Genomic DNA, 21,632 nt, shown 5'->3' on the forward strand with positions numbered 1-21,632 from the left:
ATCCCTAGGTCTATCTGAAAAGGATCCTGGTCTGAATAGTGCATTCATGCTATAGCCCCTACAATGACCCTCTACTTCCGTAGGGTAGAAACGCTGTTGACATTTATGGCAGAATGAACTCAAAAACACGCAACTTGATTGGGTGTCTGAATGTTCAAGACCCCCAAATTGGACATATTTTGCAAAGTCTACTATAGTTTTACTAGCTTCTTGTATTATACACACCATTGCACTGTTTCACTGAAACCCACCATGCTATCACTTGAGCACCAAGCATGTTCCATGTTTCACATACTGATGTACTTTCAATAAAATCGGATATAAAATTATGTGCAAGTCTACCAGGTTGTATTATATAAACTCACTCATTGATATGATACCTGATCTGTAACTTTGCATGTATTGTATTTTGCAAATTGCTTTCTTCACTAGGCATCTTTGTTCCGTTATATATATGTCTATATGCACCCGATTCAAAGTGGTTAGTAGGCTCGCTCTGCTGTAGATAATTGTTAAAGAGACAGTGAGTCTCATTGCTGTCTTCCTGTATAAAAAATCCACAGTATTGAGTCAGCTGCACTGTTATGCATTTTCTTCCAGGAGTCACATTGCCATAGCGACAGGGAACTTCTGATGTCATCAGGCTACCAGCCCTGTGCCCCTATCACTCATGGGTGTGAATTGTTGAGAATATAGGAGGCAGGCCTGTCAGTGATCACTTTTTCATTTCCACTTTTGAGGTAGGGTTAGGAATGTAAATCTGTACTCCGTAAGTTGTACATTCCATTAGTGGTGGCATATGGGGTCTCCAGTTAAGTCTTGGAGGCTGATTTAAGAGCTCCTAGGGCCATCTTAACACACATTAGCACCATTTTCTTTTTACACTAATTTCCCATTAGATAGCCGACAATGCTGCACCATATTGACAAAGTGGCGCAATGCATGCATTGCGCCACTTTGTAATCCTTTGCACTAAGTTACTCCTGCGCCAGGCATAATTTATGCAAAGGGGGCATTCCCCCATTAAGGGGGGCAAAAAAATGGCGCAAGAAAATCTAAGAGATTTCCTTGCGCCATTTTTCTCGCCACTTTTAATGCCTGTTCAAAGCAGGCATTAAAAGGGGGCATGCCTATGAATAAAATGGGCCCCTATCTACTCTGCAGGAGTAGCGCAAAAATGTTGGTGTTACTCCTGCACAGTACATCAAAAGCGTAAAAAATTATGCTATTGCCCCCTACCCTGCGCCATGCTGCACCATACTTTGAATACAGTGCACACATGGTGGCGGTAGGGGGATGTTAAGGGGCGCAAGGAAATTGCAGCGCCTCTTTTCCTAAATCAACCCCTTAGTTTCTCCTTCAGGAGCTGTGCATTTTTTCAAGACTGCTGAAGGGGAAGGTAAGATGCGGAGATGTTTCCGGCATGCCGGCTTCAGGGTATTTCATTCCTTTCAACTGAAAGGGGCCCCAGCTCCCTAAGCATTCCTGCATGGTGATGGAAAGATTCTGAAGACTGCAGCTCCAGACCCCAAAAACTTGAAGCCTTCACAGTATGCTCTTTCCACCCTCTTTGGTGCCACACTTTGGCCCAGATTTAAGAGGGCCTAGTGCCTGATTGCACCGCCTTAGCATAATTTTTTTATGCTTATGTGGCCCAACAAGGCCAAAATCACAGCGCCATATTTACAAAGTGTTACAATGCATGCTTTGCGCCACTTCGTAACCCCGTGCGCCACATTATGCCTGCAACAGGATTAATGTATGCAAGAGGGGCATTCACTCGTTTGGGTGACTGAAAAAGTGGTGCAGTGGAATCTAAGAGATTCCACTGCGTAATTTTTTGTGGCTACCTTTAACACCTACACAGAGTAGACGTTAAAAGGGGGCACAACATTGCTTTCAATTGGCTCCTTTGTACTGTGCAGGATTAGTGCCAAATTTGTTATGCTAATCCTACACAGTACTTCATTAGCGTCAAAAATGTTGGCGCTATTTCCCCTACCCTGCGCCATGGTGCGTGGTAAATATGGTGGACACATGGTGGCAGTAGGGGGGCGCTAGGAGGTGCAAGAAAAATGGCGCTGTGTTGGATGCAGCAACACTTTTCTTAAATCAGGCCGTTTATTTTTCAGTTATCAGCTTGCTTAATGTCTTTTGATGCCTTTATTTGCATTAATATTATGTCATAGCACAGGCTTGACCCTGAAAAGCCATGCTTGGTGTAGGCCACATGCACTAATTTGAAATCGGTCCCTCTTTATCTTGAGCTGTTGCAGATTAAGGAATATCTGCCTGTGAATGAGGGATACACTGAAATGTGTACCTGCCACATCTACTGGTACTCTATTGAGTGCAGAATTTGTTTGGGGGCAAATTGTGTATTTACAAGCCATTTTTGCACATAAAGGCTCCTTTTTGAGCATTCCTACGTGCTCTAAAAGTGAATGTGCAAAATTAATGTTGCTAGCACAAATAATGGAAACGCAATGTTAATTGAGAATGAATATTTTCCTTTTAATGACTTGTTTTGCCGCCGAAAGTGCAGAACTGTAGCATCCAATTTCTGTAGTGACGGAAAGGGATGAGGGATGCATAACAAAAGGACAGAATAGATTTTTGATCGAGGAAATAGGTGGTCCCCTAAAATACGCAGGGGCAAAGTGTGAAAAAACAACAATAAATGCAATTCGTCCTTCACAACATATTTGAAATACAAAAGTGCTTTAAAAATATTAATTTACTCAATGCTACTAATTGCATCTTCTTAGATGCCCATCGTTTTACTAAGCAACATTAGAAATGAAATGCCATGCTCAATCCTCAGCCATTCGAGATTGGTGCATAAAATAAACACTACTGCATACATTAAATACCGTATCATGAACTGAAAACGAGCGACTGCTTTGAGGTCAGTTATTTTAATTAAGCAGTTTACAATACCCAATGCCAAGCCTGATTTAATCTGTGAATGTGTATACTGCAGAGGATTCAACTGTGATTTAACTCAACATTTAAGTTTCGACTGAGATACAATCTGACAAGGAGATTTAATATTGCTTCATGGCAACCCATCATCAACACATCTTGGGAATGCTTTTAATAAGGTAATCTAGGCCCTGAGTATCTTTTGTCCTAACTGCATTAAACGTATTAAGGAAAGATTGGCATTAAGTCAAGGAAACGTGACTGAACCAGATACCAAGATGTTTTTCGTTGCAAAAAAATCTAATTATATATTCGAATATAATTTCAAAAGATTCGTGATCATTAAAATTACAAAATATTCTGGTCTTGTTTTGTACAATTGCGTTTATTATATGCCCAACAGAGCAATAAGTTTGATCTACACACTCGTTTACTAAGTGTCAAATGGGTGATGACAATTTATCTATTAATGAGACACAGAAAAAAAGAGAAACCCAGGCGTGTTAAATTCAGTTACTACAACTATTGGCCATTCTTGTCAAACTATAAGGAGGGTGGATGTTTAGGTATTTTCAAGCTTATTTTTCTTCAAAAGAATGCAGCCATTTTTCAGTGGCATCTAGGTAAGTTTGCTAATTTCTGAGCAAGTAACAACATAATTGCTTAAGAAACATATCGTTCCAGGAAACCAGAAACCCAAACAGAAGAAAACAAAGTATTTCTCATTCAAATAAAATTATGTAGTACCTGGATGAGTGATAACGTTATTTACATACAGATGGAAAGATCTAGGGGTATAAAGCTCGACAACTGGTAAAGTAAGCTATACGTCTTTGCAGGACTGAGACCACAAAATCTGTTCTGCAAAACATATTCTGCAAGCCAGTTTTACTATCAAATAAATATTTATAGATGTAGAAAAGACAGACAGTCCTATTCATGAATGAAACGTGATTGTGGCATTGAATGAGCTTTGTTGATTCAAGAATATTTGGTAACAATGTATACTCCTACCATATGTTTAGAAAAAATCCTTTTATAAGATGATTGAATGCCACCAAGAGGTGGGATTTTCTGACTGACTGTCACCAAGAGGTGTAATTTTCTAGCTGTACAACATTTAACCTGTTTATAATACCTCGATATTTTGAAAAAATTGTAGGGGTTTGCACAGTGTAAAAAAAATCTAATTTTACACCTTCCAAAGTTGTCACTGACAATGCTGATTTATTTGCAATCAGTCTTTCCAAAAGCATTAACGAGTCATTAATACAGAGAAGAATGGCAAAAGTACTTGAACAAGGCATGGATGTTCATGCTAAAGATAAACTCTCATTGACCCACCTAGTTATTGGTTGATTCCAAAATTCTGTCTTTGAAAATGTAGTAGCAGTTCAGCTAGAAGCGTGGCTTCTTGAGTGGTTTCTGGTCAGGAATCCGTCCATAACCTAGCCAAGAGATAGGATTGACACCTTTGCATGATAAAGAGCAACTTGTATATGTGAGAGACAGAAATTGTGCATCAATACCGGTGAAAGTCGAGCTTTCGAGGATATTTTATAAAACTGATTATTCTATACAGTTAGAAAGAGTAACAGATTGTGAGTAGGATTTATGAGGAAGTGATTTGTTGGTTGAATTATTTCTACAATCTCTACAAGACCTTCTTATTAGTGTCAGTAATAATTCATTTGGCATTTCTCCAATGACAGGGACAACGAGAGGTTCCCCTGAGATATCCCTGGCCCTCATAGCTTAATGCTTCCATTTTCTTACGATAATGGCATTACTCCTAGTCCTACTCCCTCGCCTTCCTTTTATCCAATGAGGCCTCCCGCCTCCCCTCTAGACCCTCCCTTCCCCTTTCAAAAACCCCCCCACCCTTATCCCCTCCTGTACAAAAACCAAGCCCAAGCTGCAACTCGGACAGTCCGTACCGGGAGGGTGGGAGGGAACGGAAAAGGAAGGCGAGGGAGTAGGACTAGGAGTAATGCCATTATCGTAAGAAAATGGAAGCATTACCTCCCGTCCCTCCCTCGCCTTCCTTTTAACCAATGAGACATAGCAAGAAAACACACAGGAGACGGACATCGAGTTGCAAGACCTTTATTTAATATCCTGCACCAAGAACATCCCAAACATTATCTCATAGAGGATAAGACCCGGTGACCTAACACCGACTCCAAACTACCCAAGTCCGACAGCCTATAATGACGCACAAACGTCGAAGGAGAAGCCCAAGTGGCGGCCCTGCAAATTTCCACCATGGAAGTCCCCTGAAGCTCCGCCACCGTAGCCGCCATGCCTCTGGTAGATCTCCCCTGAATCCCTTGAGGAGGAACCACCTCTTTCAAGGAATAGGCCAACAGAATTAAAGATCGAACCCACCGACTCAAGGAAGCCGTGGAAGGTTTCTCACCTTTGCGAGCCGGACCAAGATTAACAAACAGTGAATCCCCTTTACGAAAAGGAGCCACCACCCGCAGATACTCCAACAAAACCCTGCGCACATCCAACGAATGCAAACGGACCTCCTCCCTTGAGGAGGGATTCGGACAAAATGAAGGAAGGATGACCTCCTGCCGGGAATGGAACGAAGAATTGACTTTTGGAATAAAGGAAGGTACCGGAACCAGAACCACCCGATCGTGAAAAATCTTACAAAAAGGAAAGGAACAAGCCAATGCCCCCAATTCCCCCAACCGACGAGCCGAAGTAATGGCTACCAAAAAGAATGTCTTCAAAGATAGATGGCGCAAATCACAGTCCCCCAAAGGTTCAAAAGGGGGCTCCGTCAATACATCCAAAACCAAGGACAGATCCCATGAAGGAAAAGAACGTACCGGGCGAGGAAATAAATTAACAAGCCCTTGAAAAAATCTCGGCATCAAGCGCCCTTCATCCTGAAGATTACGCCATGGTCCTCTGAATGCCTGAATAGCCGCCCACTGCACCCGAAGAGATGCCACTGACAACCCTAAATGAGCACCGTCCTGCAGGAACTGCATCACCTCAAAGATAGAAGCGCAGGTAGGATCTAACTCACGACTTAAGCACCATGACGAAAACACCTTCCACTGTCTACCATAAGAAAGCAAAGTGGAACGTCTCCTCGAAGCCAGCAATGTAGAACTCAAAGCTACCGGCACCCCCAGACCTGTCAATCCCCGTCGTTCAACTTCCAGGCCGTCAAGTGTAACCTTCTCAATGACCCCAATGGGAGGCAGGGAAACTCCAAGGGAGACGGACAAAGAGGCAGAGGCCACATCCTCCCGTCCGCCATCAGCCTCAACAAGGGGAACCAATTCGCCCTCGGCCAAAGTGGCGCAATTAGGACAATCCTGGACCCCAGATCCCTCACACGTAACAGAAACGCCCTGAGTAGTTGAAAAGGAGGGAACGCATACAAAAGGCCCTGCGGCCAAGGACATGACATCCCGTCCACCTCCCATGCTTGGGGACAACGAAACCGGGAGCAGAAGCGATCCACTTTCGCATTCCCTACTGACGCAAACACATCCAGCACTGGAAGACCCCAAAGCCGAACCAGATGCTGAAACAGAGACTTCCGGAGAGAGAAAAGTTGAGAGGAAGGAATCACTCTGCTCAGCAGATCCGCCCGAACATTCACCACCCCCCGAATGTACGTAGCCCTGAGAGAAGGAACCCACTCCTGAGCCCACACAAAAATCTCCTTGACTAGATTGAACAGAGCCCTTGACCTGGTCCCTCCTTGCCGATTGACATAAGCCTTGGCCACTAAGTTGTCTGTGCGAACCAGAACCGCCGAACCCCTCAGGGAATCCTGAAAATGGACCAGAGCCAGGAATACTGCCCGCAATTCGCGCCAATTCGACGACCGACTCGCCTCCCGAGGGGACCAAAACCCCTGAATCTGAGCCAACCCCATCCATGCCCCCCAACCGGAGAGGCTGGCATCCGTCGTCACCACCACGGGTCTCAGAGGCGATAAAGAAACCCCTATCCTCAGGTGGTCTGCATCCAACCACCATTGCAACTCTCTGTGAATCAATCCGGACCCTGGAACCCTGTCCTTCAGAGAACCGGACCCTGGTGTCCACCTTCTCAAGAACCATGTCATCAAGCACAGGAGATGGAAACGTGCCCAAGGAACCAGAAATATCACCGACGCCAAATGACCCTGCAGACGCAACCATAGAAGAGCTCGGGGAGCAGACCGCAACAATACCTTCTTTACCAAAGCCTGTAGGACACCCAACCGTTTTTCTGACACAGTCACCAACCCAAGAAGAGTCTGAAACCGAGCTCCCAGAAAAACCAGATCCTGGGACGGCACTAAGTCTGACTTCTCCCAATTGACTAAAAACCCGTGGTTTTGCAGGACCCCCAGAACATGGACCACCTGCTTCTGCAAAAGGTCTCGTGATTGGGCATGAATCAAAATGTCGTCTAGATAAGGATGCAGAAATACCCCTTCTGAATGAAGCAAAGCCACTAGAGGAGCCAGCACCTTTGTGAAAATTCGAGGAGAAGATTTTAGACCGAAAGGCAGAACGCAAAACTGATAATGGTCCTGACCCACAGCAAACCTCAGGAACTTTTGAGAGGATCTTGCCACCGGTACGTGTAGGTAAGCATCCTGCAGATCCAGTGACACCAGAAAGACCCCGTGTCTGACAAATGGAAAAATAGTCTGAATGGACAGCATGCGGAAATGCACTGTCCTGATCCAGGTATTCACCTCCTTTAGATTGAGCACCGGCCGAAATCCCCCGGAAACTTTCTGCACAAGAAACAAGACCGAATAAGTGTCCTGACCCCGTTCGTCTAGCGGAACGTGGGAAATGGCCCCCTTGACCAGTAAGTCCCACACTCCGTCCAATAATGCTCTTCTCCGTGACCCCTCTGAAGGCAGAGGTGTGGGACGTACCCCTGAATCTGGAGGAACCACCACAAAATCTATGACATAACCATTGGCCACAATGTCTAGTACCCAATGATCGTTTACACTGTCCTTCCAAGCTGAAAGAAAGTGACTCAGTCTTCCCCCAACCGGCCCTCTGCCAGGCCCACAGTGATTGTCAGGACCCCTTCTTGAAACCACCCCGGGTCGCAGGAGCAGACTTCTTAGGTGAAAAACGCGGCTGAAAACGCCGTTTCCTAAATGAAAAGGATTTAGCATCCCTAGTAGGAGAAGATCTGGAATGTTTCTTCCACCCTTTACCCGAAGAAGAACCCCCTTTATAAGGTAAGGCATGCTTCCGTTCCTTAAAAGCCTTGGAAAGCATGGATGGCAATTGTTCTCCAAACAAGGTACGACCTTCAAACGGCAGTCTCAACAAGGCCGCCTTTTCCCCTGGATCAGCCTTCCAGGAACGCAACCAGAGGGACCTACGAGCCCCAATCAAAGACCCAGATGCCAGAGCCGAAGTACGGACCACATCCGAAGACACATCAGCCAACAATCTGGCCTGCTGCTCCATACCAGCCAGGAGCTCCGAACATTCCGCCCCTTCCTGTACAGCCACCGCCAGTTTATCAAAGTCTTGAACCAATGACTGTGACGCATAAGCAGAATAAATCCCTGCCCTCAGCGCCAGATTCTCCGCAGCAAAAGCCCTATTAAGACCCGAATCTACTTTACGGTCAGTGGCATCCGTAGGCACACAATCCTCCGGATTGACTGCCGTTTTGCCAATCAGAGTAGCCAAAATAGAGTCCAGGCGTACTGAAGGAGGCAAAACCTCCTCACCCTCAAGTAAGTAAAGTTTCTGAAGGAATCGTGGAACCTGAGCCTTATCCACATCCTTCCACTCACGAAACACCATATCCCTCACAGGTCCCTGAAAAGGCATGGCAAACTTTGAAGGTGTCTTATATTGAGGAAATAAAAGAGAATCCGAGTTTGCAGGTTGAAACACTGGGAAACCCAAATTGTCCCGAACATGTGCCATCACTTCCCACATATCTTCTCTGGAAACATATTTCCCCCCAGATGACGTCGATGGGGCCTCATCCTCACTCTCCGATGAGGATTTCCTAGCTGCTACCGATGAGTGCGCACATTTAGACTGACCAGTCCTGGCCACGCCTGCTTGTAGTGCCCTGGTCACCGCCACCTCAATCATATCCTGAACCTCCTCTCTGGACATGAGGGGAGTACCCCTGCCAGGAACCTGTGAGTTCTCAGGAGTAGTAATGCTAGCCTCACCCCCCTCCTCCTCCGAGGAAGAAGAGACAATCCTACGTCTCTTTGCTGGAACTTTAGGCATGGTAAACAAATAATCACTGACTTGAACCCCAAAAAACGACCCTCTATATAGGCACCTGGTCCTCCCCCCAATCAGGGCTCCACCAATCCCTAAAGAGGTCACCTATTTCATCAAATACATAAAAACCACGGGCCGAACGCCCGTCCTACCTGAGAGCATCTCAGAATTGAAGTCCCTCGGTTCCCCGCGGCTCCGCGGCGCTGAAACCCGGAAATCAACGTCCCAGCCACAGAGGGCCGGCTGACCCATTCAGCCGGCCTCCAGAACACGCCTCTCGAGCAACCATGCTGCTCGTTCAAGACGCGACCCAGCCGAAGCACTCCTCGCGGAGCTCCGCGTCCCGAGGAGTGCCACCATCGACGACCTCCAGGCCCCGCCGTGCAGGTAAGAAAGGGAAAGAAAACCATCTAGCGTGGGCTAGACAAAAGAACAGGAGGGGATAAGGGTGGGGGGGGTTTTTGAAAGGGGAAGGGAGGGTCTAGAGGGGAGGCGGGAGGCCTCATTGGTTAAAAGGAAGGCGAGGGAGGGACGGGAGGTAATAATTGTTTCTCCAGAGCCTATATGAAATGATACTGGCTAGACTTGCTACTATCCAATAGTATGGTGATACTTTTTTATAGGATGTTAGGTAGAAAGTAGGCACATGCATGTTGAGTGACCATTAGACTTCCATGAAGACCTGGACAGATGACAACTGGTTTGCTCTAAATCCTAGAAAGGCAGTGAAGATCCTGGTCAGCCCTACAGATGGTCTTTTTGTGGGACAACTTTAATAATATTTCCTTCCAATAAAATAAACGTTTTGGGTGTATTACTTGAAATTATTAGTGCACGTATGGCTTATTGTATCATATAACTTGCTAGTTTTCTAGCCTTTAAAGAAAACTTGCTTTTACACTGCTAATAATTCAAAACTGAGCAGAAAAATAGCCAAGAAACTGAGATGAAAACATTCACCCCGAGTCTCAAAAGAGTGAATTGGGTATTAGTTTCACAAAGAGTTCAGTGTAAAACCGCTAGTCTGACGCAAATCTATCTCGTCTACAAAGCCTGACTTACTTTAAGAAACTTGTGTTCAGTTTTCTCCAGCACAATAATGGACGTCAGCCTCCACAGATTTCTCGATGGCTGTCCTACGTTCAAGAGAACGACAAAATGTGGCGAGCTTTTAGGCACAGGTGGAGTAAAATGTGTATTATCTTCCCCATCAAGATCATGAATAAAAAAAACGGTTATTCTGAAAAAAAAAAACAAATACACTTCTTGCAAAACACTAGTGGGGGAACTCTGAATAGTTCCCTCTCTTAGGAAAATAGCTGCTTCTTCTCACCAGTGAACTAATATGCAGCACCATCCTAAATGTGTGTTTTCTATGAACACTTACAGACATAGAATTAGCACAATTACTACCCGTGGTATGCTAGAAAAGTGGCAGATCATGTTTTTCATTTACAAATTATGGCTATCAGAGCTAGGGTGTTTTATCTGATGGCAAAATAATGTTTACTATTTCAGGCAAAGTACTGTAGATTTGGATTCATGTCGTGTCATTCAATCCAACCTGAAATAATTAACAGCAGCTCTTGATTAATTATTGCCTCATTAGTGCTTATCAGACAAGCATGGTGTTGTCTTTGGGTGACCACTGCACTCCATGTCCTTATGGACACAGTTGCTAGTTCTCAGCTTGTGAGTGACAGCCTAATACAATCGGGCTGTTATAGCCTTAGTTGGCTTTCTTTTAACTAAATAAACTGATTAACCTAACAGTGGTTTGTAGATGAAAAATTCAGAACTAGAAGCAGTGTCCGTGGTGAGATGGTGTGAGGTGATCACCCTTCTTTGTCCAGACAAAAGCCACTCGTATAGTATTAGTCAAAATCAATTGCCTGCAAGCTTAGAGAACCACTTGCAGCATTCTAACTTGTGATCAGGTCCTCCAAAACCAAAGAGACAGAAGGAGTTACGATCAATGATATAAGAATTGATTGAAAATATAATGTATGGTTTTACCAGTGCATGAATTAAATGAGATAACGATTCATTTTATGTCGAGTCTAGTGGTGCACAACTCGGATCTTCAGAGTTTCTAGTGACAACCTTTCACATTACATCCATTTAGAACAGTCTTTGACAGCAACTCCTGAACTTCGAGGATGAAGAATGTCAAAACCTGATGTTTTCCAAGGAGTGGGCCATTTTGAAACACAAGGGGAAATCCGTGGAAGATAATTAGGAAAGAAAATGGCTAGGAAACGATTACTGTTTAGACTCATGAGATGCAAAGGTGAATATCACGAAAGACTATTATGAATCTGCCACTGTCGCTTTTAGCAAAAGGACCTTTCCAGTCACTGCTTCAAAAGAGTGGAATAAACGTCTATTGGACCTTCTCCTACTCTCCTTCCCATTAACTTTTCACACGAATTTAAAGACTTGTTTCCAACTTTAGCTAACACATGTAAATACATTTCAAACAGTTTGTAACAATTGTGGTATCCTTTATAGTACTAAGAAACTCTTGTGAACCTGCTCTTTCTAAATTACAAATAATACAGCATAGCTACTTTTCTAAGTAGGCTAATGCCATTACTAGGGGCAATAATAATAACAAATTTGAATCATAGAGCTAAGGGTAATGGGTATTTAATGAGGCAGCAATATGTCAATAACTCGAGTAATAAACTGACTATTTCTTCGATTAAATATCTCATTTTGATTCACAAACGTATTTTATGAATGCCGTTAATGTCTCTTTTAAGTGTCTCTTTTGCTTTCATATGCGAGCTTTAATAAGGACATCTGTACCTTATAATGCATTATCATATCATCATTTGTCTTCTCAGTTTGAGAAAACGGGGAAGAATCATTCTATCACCAAACAAAGTGAGTGAGCCCCACAGAACGTGTTTTTCTCACTCGAATTGTAAATCAGTTTATGATAATGCTACTTGATGAACAGGGTGCCAATAGCATGGCACCAACCCTGAATCATTAAAAGACACAATTGGTTTCGCTTCTTTTTTCAAATTAACTTAATATGGAAAATCAACCCAATATTTCCCATGCAAAAAGTCGGGATGTTCAATTCTTTTGCTCGAGAATTAATTTAGGAAAGCACTCTATATATACATCTTTACGACTGGAGTGCACGACCTGTTGCTAACTAGTAAAACATGAATGTATAAAGTTAACAAGTGGAGTGAAATAAACTAACACAAAATCATTCCATGATCACAATAAAATGGCGTAGGTTTTAATGAAAGTGTTGCAAGATATTCATGTTCTTTTAATGCCTCATGCAAAATAATGAGTAACGACAATAAATCTAGGGCTAATATTATGCACACTTTCTCCCAACCTGTATATGCATCATGATGAATAATTAATTGATTCCACAGACCATGGTTTACAATCATATGGTAATGGGCAAACCATGCAGTGGATGTCAGGTGAGATTGAAAATTATATGGATCTTTCAGTGCATAGTTATCAATGAAGCCCATGCCTTAAAGTGCAGGATTGATTGATAGGCCACAGCTTGAAAAGTAAAAGAAGCACAGGTGACAAACATAGGCATCAAACGTGGTAGAATTTACAAACAATCCTTTGAAAAATAGCACAATGTTATCAACTGTTTAAATTAGTAAGAGAAATCACATTCCCTCGATCAATTTTTCTTCTTTATACACCTCCTAAAACGTTACAATGATATATACAGATATTTTTAAATTAATTTATACATGTACATATAGGTTTATTACAATATTAGTTTAGAGCTCTATATTCCAAACACGCACTAGAAACTAACTAAAATTAGTTAACTTTAGGGTCTTTCTTTCTTGGGTCGAATATTAAAATTTACATTTAAGCACCAACCAACAGAAATGGACTAGGGTGTTCTTTTACATGACGGGAGTTCTTGTTTCTGATCTAAATGGGACATTTCTAATTTTGAATTCTGTCTTGTTGTGAATGAGTGGAATTTGTCTTTGACATCACTATATATTGCATTTTACCATGGACAACTATTGTCAAGACTTGAGTATTTCTTTGACTATCCTAGATTTCCAGTAGAGCACCCATCTCAGCAAGGACTTTAATGCATTTCCGTTTCTTAGCCATCATTGCTTGCAGGTGCCCTTGTAAAACTATTACATTATTACATTGCCGTTTCGTATACTGAAAAATCTTTATTTAGATTCTGCCTTCTCTCCAGACACCGTTTATATTAGTAGTTTGATGCATTTAGATAGTGGCCTCACACGTCTTTCAGCAATATTGTCATATGTAATAAACTTTTGAAATTCACCCGTGTTGTGCCCGATCTCCTTTTCAATACTTCTTCAAAGTACTGGCTTTCATTATTGTTTAAAATGTGTGGCTTACTAGTATTTATCCAAACATACTGTTTTGTATAAGCACTTGGTACAAAGCTTACACTACGATTACCGTCCCAGGCTTTTCTTTTTTTGTGTTACATTGACTGTCTGCAGCTCGGTGTTTTAAGTTACCAGGTGTTATTCACTGAAGTGAAATTAATAATTGAGATCCACCCAGATTTTTGATGTGAGAAGGGTTTTAATAATGGATTGCAAGAGAAGTCAGTCATACATTAGTACAAAGGAGCAGGATAAGATGAAAGACACATTGGGGTATTCGCAAACTGCACTTTGTATACATTTAGGTGTACCATGTTGAACTGTGCCATGTTTGCAGGATCTCGGTCAGATTTTTTTGCCTTCCCCTCCCATTTTGCTGAATTCAATTTTGTTGGCTTCAGGACTCTCGGCACTTTGCTACTATTCATCAATGCTAAAGTGCTTGGGTCCTCTCCTTAAAATGGCCTACACTGAATTGGCACACTACATTTACTTGTAAGCCCTTGGTAAATGCTACTGCATGCACCAAGGGCCTGTAAATTAAATCCAACTAGTGAACCTGCAGCACCCATTGTGCCACCTGCTAAATTAGCATCTAAAAACATGTCTCAGGCTTGCCATGGCAGCCTGTAGTGCAGTTTACAAGTGCCATTTCGCAAATTTGGCAAATAAACCTGCGGCCAGGCCTAAACCTCCCTTTTTAATATCTATAAGTCACATCTAAGGTGGGCCTAACAGCTCCTAGGGCAGGGTGCATGGTACTCAAAAGTTGGGCATGTGTACTTAAGTTTTACATGTCATGGCAGTGAAAAACTACTTAAGCTGATTGCTCACTGTGGTAAGGCCTATCTCTCCAATTGACTACCACTAGGTTTAAATATTACTACTAACTTTGGGTTTGGAGCAGTTAGGGATATGTTTTTTTGACTCAAATAAACTGCAATTGAATATCCTCTTTAATGATAAAGTAGGACTTTATGGCACAATTCTGAAAATGCCACTTTTTAGAAAGTTCTTGTAACCATTTGTGCCTCCTGCCGTTGTCCTAGGTCACATAACTATGATTGGCTCTGCTGTTGGGGTTTGTGTAACCTTCTCAGACATTGAGGCAAAGGGGACTAAATGTGGGCAGTATGGGTCATCCTGCCAGGATGGCTGGCCGTGGAGCTGTGTCTTGCCCCACTTACACTTCAAAAGGCTTGCCTCCAGCACACAAAAAGGAACTTGACACCCAAGTTATGTCACCCCAAACAGTTTGGAGCCTTGAGAGGGGAAGGGAAGAACATATGAGACCAAGATGTGGGGTAGGGCAGGATGTTCCTCCACAAAAAATGCTAGCACCAGGTAGAAATACAGGACGCCAAGAAGCATTCCCCAGACCATTTCTGGATGTGTGGAAGTTACAGAAGAAGGTCTGTCCTTCTGCCTTAAGGCTGCCCTGCTGCTTGAAGGCTGCCTTGCTGTCTGAAATGGAAGAAAGAGCATGCTTTCCTTCATCCCAGGACTACCCAGAGTCACTCCAATGGCCAGTTGGCTGACCAGTGGTGTGAGCTACAGTGACATAACAAAGCTTCAGAAGACTCCCTGCATCTGTACAGCTGACCTGCTGTAACTGAAACTGGCTGAACCTGCAACTGGGTGTGTCTGAGCCCTGCTGCTGGTCTGTGCCTGGAGTGAGTCCTGATCTCCTACAGGTGCCACCCCTCCAGGTCTTCGGTCCTAGGCTGGCATCAGAGTGTTCTCCTCTCTGCCTAACAGTGGATTCCATTAAATCCAACACAGCACGACGTAACCTGATGCTGGACTCCACACCACAGCTCTCTCAGAACTTTGATAAGGGAGGTCAGACTAACCTGGAAGGGTAGGGAGATCCTTTGTAGGTCATAGGATGAGGGTAGGTACTCCCTAGAAACTACCCAATAAACATAAAGGTATCCCTCTTCTAGAAGACACACTTTTCAGGAAGGAGAGTGACATGTCACAGCAATACACCACCTCAGGAGGAGACAGGGAAAAGTTAAATTATTTTCTTTTAATAAATTGCCCTCACCCACTTTAATAGTGGAATGCTTTATGTTTAGGTCTAACCTGACAACTAAAAGTCAAGGTAGTCTTTACTGTGTTCTAGGGAGTGCTTTGCATTTTATTATCTAGAGGGCCTAACAACAAAATAAAAATTCCTATCCCACTCCCAAGGTATCCCTTTATAGGCTGGGTGGATGGGAAAGATTAAAAATAACTATGAAGGAACACTGAGGATGTTATGGTCATATAACCCTTCTATCACAAACATGTTTCTGCCCTACACTATTGGTCTTTTAAGGTCCTGTGCATTCATCAGGACGGGATTGTTTTTCTAGTACTCCCCCGGTGACGTATATTAAGTCCTCAGAAGAGTTCATGTGAGATGCATACTAAATTAGGGCATGGAAAGGCAGTTCATACTTGCGTATCCAAAAGTACCTGCAAAACAGGAAAATATGGCATAAAACAATACTGCCAAAGTGTGAATTTATATATGCACAGCACCCACATCTGCATGTCTCTTCATATACTCCAACCTGTGAATATTGTGCAACAAATTCTGGTGTCGCACTCATTGCAACATAGCATAACATCTTGCACATGCACTGCTTCACATCAGTATTGCAGTCCCAAGTACGGTGCATCTGCTGTCTCATACATATATTCTTCAGTTTTGCAGCCAGAGTTGAACAGAACACATGCATGGTTTAGCAGTCATGTTCAAGAGTACATACAAACGTGTGGATGAAAAGGGTTGTGGGATGTGTACATAGATAGTGGCATGCTGTGGATTTTGTTACACTTGCCATTGTATTGGGTACATTTTACTCCTCAGGAGGCAGATGGAGGTTGGTGTTGTAGTCAAACACTGCGTTCCCCTTAGCGAGCAAGTTGGTGGAAGGGGAGAAAAAGTTTGTCAAAGAGTGAGCTTATCCACTAAAATACCAGTATCCATAACAAGACTGTGAGGATTACACTTGTAGCAAAGTCAAAATCATTTGAAAAAAGTAAAAAGTTCGGCTGTCTGGATTTACTTACATTGTCAAGGGTCTCTATCTTTCGTAACACCTCTTGTGCTGCCGCTCTCCCGGGCTTGTGGTCATGAAATGCAGAGGAAGAGAGATTATATCCCTCTGGGCCGGACCAGCTGAACCTCATTGATAAGAACTGACTAATGGGTTGTCGCAGAATTATTTATCCTTCGAGGCCTATGCAGATATTGTTTGTGAAAGAAGATAATTGCCCCAGGTGCTGCGAGTATGTAAGTGAAAGGACCTGAAGGTCCATGTGTGTGCTCATGAAACTGATTTTAAATGCTGTCATTGAGCGCACTTGTTTGGAAGGGTATGGGCTGGTCATCACAAGGTATTTCATTGGTGTACACACCAGGATCCCAGCCAGAAAATTCAGGGAATATAGTCCCCAAGTGACCCTCTGTCTATTTATGCAGATACAGTGCTGTCTAAAGCAACTTTTTTCAAGACGCATCCCACATTGGAGCTGAAATAAAATGATCTTTTTAAAAAAAAAATTATGAAGAATGCTTATACCTGGTATTACTGTGATGCTAAAAAAGTATTTTCCTACTGGGACACCAAGCTCATATTGTGATAAGAGGTTGCAAGGTGACCTCAAACTTTTTCAGGAAGAAAACAGTGTGTAGCAAGAGAAATGACATGGAAAATCATATTTCAACAAGCACCACATCTACGACCTGCTCACAGACACACAACCTGACTTACTATTCATAACTGAATCCTTGTTGGGAGATGACATGGCCCCAGTGTTGCACGAAGCCGTTCCTCCGGGCTATCAAAGCATCACTCAAAACTGTATAGGCAAGAGAGGAGGTGGACTAGCTATTATATTCAAACAGGCATTGAACCTCAGTAAAACAGACATCTCCATACAAGGTTGTGAAGCCCTCCTTTCCAGATGCCACCGTACTCCAACTTCCTCCTGTAACTTTCTCATCCTTTACAGACCTCCACCTAACAACTCCACATTCCCAGATGCTTTTCTAGACACAGTCTCAAACCTCATAACACTATACTCCAACCTATGCATTCTTGGGGATCTAAACATTTGGTTTGACAAACCCAATATGCCCCATCCAAAAGCTATCACCACTGGCCTAGTCGCATTGAACTTACATCAGATTGTACAAAATCCCACACACATCGCTGGTCACATCCTAGATGTCATTTTTGCTAAGCCTGAACTAGTTACTATTCATAGCATAACGCCAATCACTTGGTCAGACCACCATATGATAACTTTCCAACATATAACTCCACAAATCAACACACCCCACAACTACTTACATACATACACCTATCGACCATGGAGCAAACTCAATTTGGATCACTTAGAAACACAACTAACAGTAAATACAGATCTAGATACAATTAATTCTGTGCCAATACTTTATGAGTGGCTACAGGAAGCTTTTGATATCCTAAAACCACTCATAAAAACTAAACACAACAAAAGAAAACCAACACCTTGGAGAAACACAGAACTTAAAAAGATAGAGCAACACATCAGAAAGTTGCAGTGGACCTGGCTCGAAACAAACAACAGTCAAGACAAACTGCAGCTACACAAACTTAACAGGATATACAAATCATCAATCAAAAAAGCTAAAAAAAAGGTACTACTCAGACAGAATTCAAAATGCTCAATCTACAACCAAGGAATTTTATAAAATTCTAAATGAATTTCGAAAACCTTCATGCATGGAAGGAAGTCATCCCACTACTCAAGATTTCACAAACAAATTGGCAACTCACTACACAACCAAGGCAGATACATTGGACTCCTATTTAAAACAGAAGAAAACCATCAGCACCAACCCCTATTCTAAAAAACCCTCTAAGAATAAACCAACCCAACTTCTACAGTCCTTCAAACAAATATCCCAGGATGAATTTATGGATTTGGTAAAATCAAGCAGACCTTCTGGTTGCCCTTCTGACCCTTGCCCACCACAAATCTTCAAGAACATTCTTCTATCTACTTCTGCTGCCACACCTGTTAGAAGAATCATCAACAACTCTTTAACATCAGGAACTTTTCCTGTAGACCTGAAAAAGGCATACATACAACCTTTATTAAAGAAAACAATCCTAGACCCGCAAGACCCCAACAACTACAGACCTATCACAAATGGACCTTTCCTGGGCAAATTGATAGAAATAGCAGCATTCGCCCAGATGTCACAATTCATTGAAGACAATTCTATACTTTCAGACTTCCAAACTGAATTCCGCCCAGGAAGAAGCACTGAATCGGCACTCATAGCAATCTGGGATGATCTTAAAAACACAGTCGACCGAAATGGAGTTGCTGCAATACTTCTCTTGGACCTCTCAGCTGCCTTTGATACGGTTGACCATGACATCCTAACTTAAAGACTCCACAAAGCCGGCATACAAGGGACTGTATGTTGACTGGATTACTTCCTATCTTCAAAAAGGATCTAATATCATCCACTCACCCCCCTTCTCGTCCGAACCCTACCTCACAAAAGCAGGGGTCCCCCAAGGGTCACTCATCTCAGCTTTGCTTTTCAACATCTACATGATATCTTTACCAGAACTGATCAATGATTTCCATCTCACATGCTACAACTATGCAGATGACAGACAAATACTACTTAAATTAGAATGCCCCAAAAACATTGAAAACTCGCAAATCTTCAGTTGCCTCAGAGCCGTTGATCAGTGGATGACCTGGAGCCATCTCAAACTAAATACCTCCAAACAGAAATACTCATATGTGGTGACTGGAAAAATTATGACCCTCTGTGCGTCTGGCCTGACGATCTCGGACCACCTCCTCAATTATCCAAGGAAGTTAAAAACCTAGGAATCACCATGGATTCCAAGTTAACTATGAATGCCCAAGTGGACAAATTAGCACGAACAAGCTTCATCACCTTGAAGACTTTACGACGCATCTTCCCCCACCTCGGATTTCCACACAAGGTGCAAGCTACTATCTCGCTTGTACTATCCAAACTGGATTATGCCAATGGCCTCTACCATGGATCATCTCTATCTGTTATGAAAAAACTACAACGTATCCAGAATTCCACAGCCAGACTACTAATACATGTAAAGCCGCAAGCCCACATCTCCCCTGCCTTGAGAGCACTACACTGGTTACCCGTTGTCAGAAGATGCACTTTCAAGCTGCTTTGTATCACCCACAAAGCTATACATGGAACAGGACCACTTTTTATCAGAAACAAAATTACCAAATACATCCAACAAAGAAACCTCCGCTCAAGATTGGCACCCCGCTTTAGAACACCACCATACAAGAAAAAGACTATAGGTGGTACATCCTTCTCCGTTCAAGCAGCCAAACTATGGAATTCATTACCCCCAACTATAAGAGCCACAGATAACTTTCTTGTCTTCAGAAAACTACTCAAGAGTTGGCTCTTTCCTTTATAACCACCATATTCAAACAACTATGAACTGCATATGCCTATGTTGATAAATATTTTTTTAAGATTATGTGTATATTTCTAGTTATTTATAGTTTCTTTAGAAAATATGTATCGCTACTATGTCATAACAATAAAATACACACACACTCTTTAAACCTGTTTGACTAAGTATATTTTACCCATGGTTCTAATTATGTATTGTATGTGCATATGTGTGTGTATTCATGTGTGTGTGTGTATATATATATATATATATATATATATATATATATATGTATGTATGTGTATATGTTGTTTCTGTGCTTGGCATGTTCCTGGGTCATTGCATGGCTCCTGGGTGGGTTGTTATACTAGGTATCTATGAATTCCAGCTCTCATTTTATCACACTTATCTACCCATCATCTTATGTCATGTCTCTTTCAAACTATCCTCCATTCTCACTGACTCATCCCAAATCCGTTCTACCACTTTCATCTACTGAATAACTCTGCCTAAGCTCTTCTCTCCGCTTCCACATCTAACTCACCAAACCTCACTCTACTACCGAGAACCTCCCACACAACCCTACTAAATTCTCCAGCATTTATCTCACCCTGCTACTATGCTCTCCCTAACCCTTCCACATACTCTTCCACCCCCCTTTACTCATCCTAAGCCTTTGGGTTGAGTAAATTAAGGATACACTCCCAATTAACACTTCTGGATTTCTTTCCTCCTCCACCCCTCCATTACTCCAGTCAACAAACAAACTTTGATATCCGCGGCTCGAATTAACTCATAATATTACTAAAACTGTACTCATTATTTCCCGATACTAATCCAACACTAATCCTTGTTGGGTTCCAGAGTAGCGTGCTACTCACCGAAAAGCACTTCGACGCCTCGTCAGGGGTAGTAAGCGCTTTATAAATTCGATTACAATTACAATTTATATTACAATGGATCAGGACGGCCATGTGTCAACTCCTTTGGCTATTGTGCTATTGGTGAAGCATTTCCCAACACAGGATGATGCTTTAAAAGAGGTCAATACGTCTTATTACACAGCATAAGTGTGTGGAGACATAAGGAATCAAAGTTTCACAACAAGCTAAATTTGAATGACATTATGACCTATTTGGCCACACAAGGAAAACTCCAGAGTTAAATAATGTTAAGGATTTTATTACAAGCTCAGACTCAAAGTCATACAGACAATTTTCAAAACAAAGTTTATGAAGATACAGAATCACCATTGGCTGACTAAGGCAATGGAAAAGGTTCAAACGAACTGACATCAAAATAAATAATCATTTGGCAGAAGCAATACAAAACATCAGAAGAATAACCTGATGTACAGAAAACAAACTCTGTCAATTTCTTTTAGGCATTAAGACAATTCAAAAGTCACCTAACCTTAGCCAGCTAGGGCAAGGGAAAACCCCAAAGATTAACAAGTCCAGTACTAATATGTGGTGGGTTGAACACGTGGACAAGAAAGTAAAAAAAATGACCAAAAGAATTTGGAAAAATTACATCTGTGGCAAAAAGTGACAAACCAAGGTAGGCAAAAAGTAAGTAAAAGGGGGAAAGCTTCAGCATTTCAG

The 21,632-nt window shown here is 42.4% G+C and overlaps 1 long non-coding RNA gene across 1 annotated transcript in view; it reads right to left on the minus strand.

Moving 5' to 3' along the window:
• The window catches only part of LOC138293159 (uncharacterized), a 195,319-nt gene that overhangs the window by 157,626 nt on the left and 16,061 nt on the right, over positions 1–21,632 (minus strand). The window lies entirely within an intron of this gene.

Source organism: Pleurodeles waltl, chromosome 4_2 (genome assembly GCF_031143425.1).
Source record: "Pleurodeles waltl isolate 20211129_DDA chromosome 4_2, aPleWal1.hap1.20221129, whole genome shotgun sequence".
NCBI lineage: Eukaryota > Metazoa > Chordata > Amphibia > Caudata > Salamandridae > Pleurodeles > Pleurodeles waltl.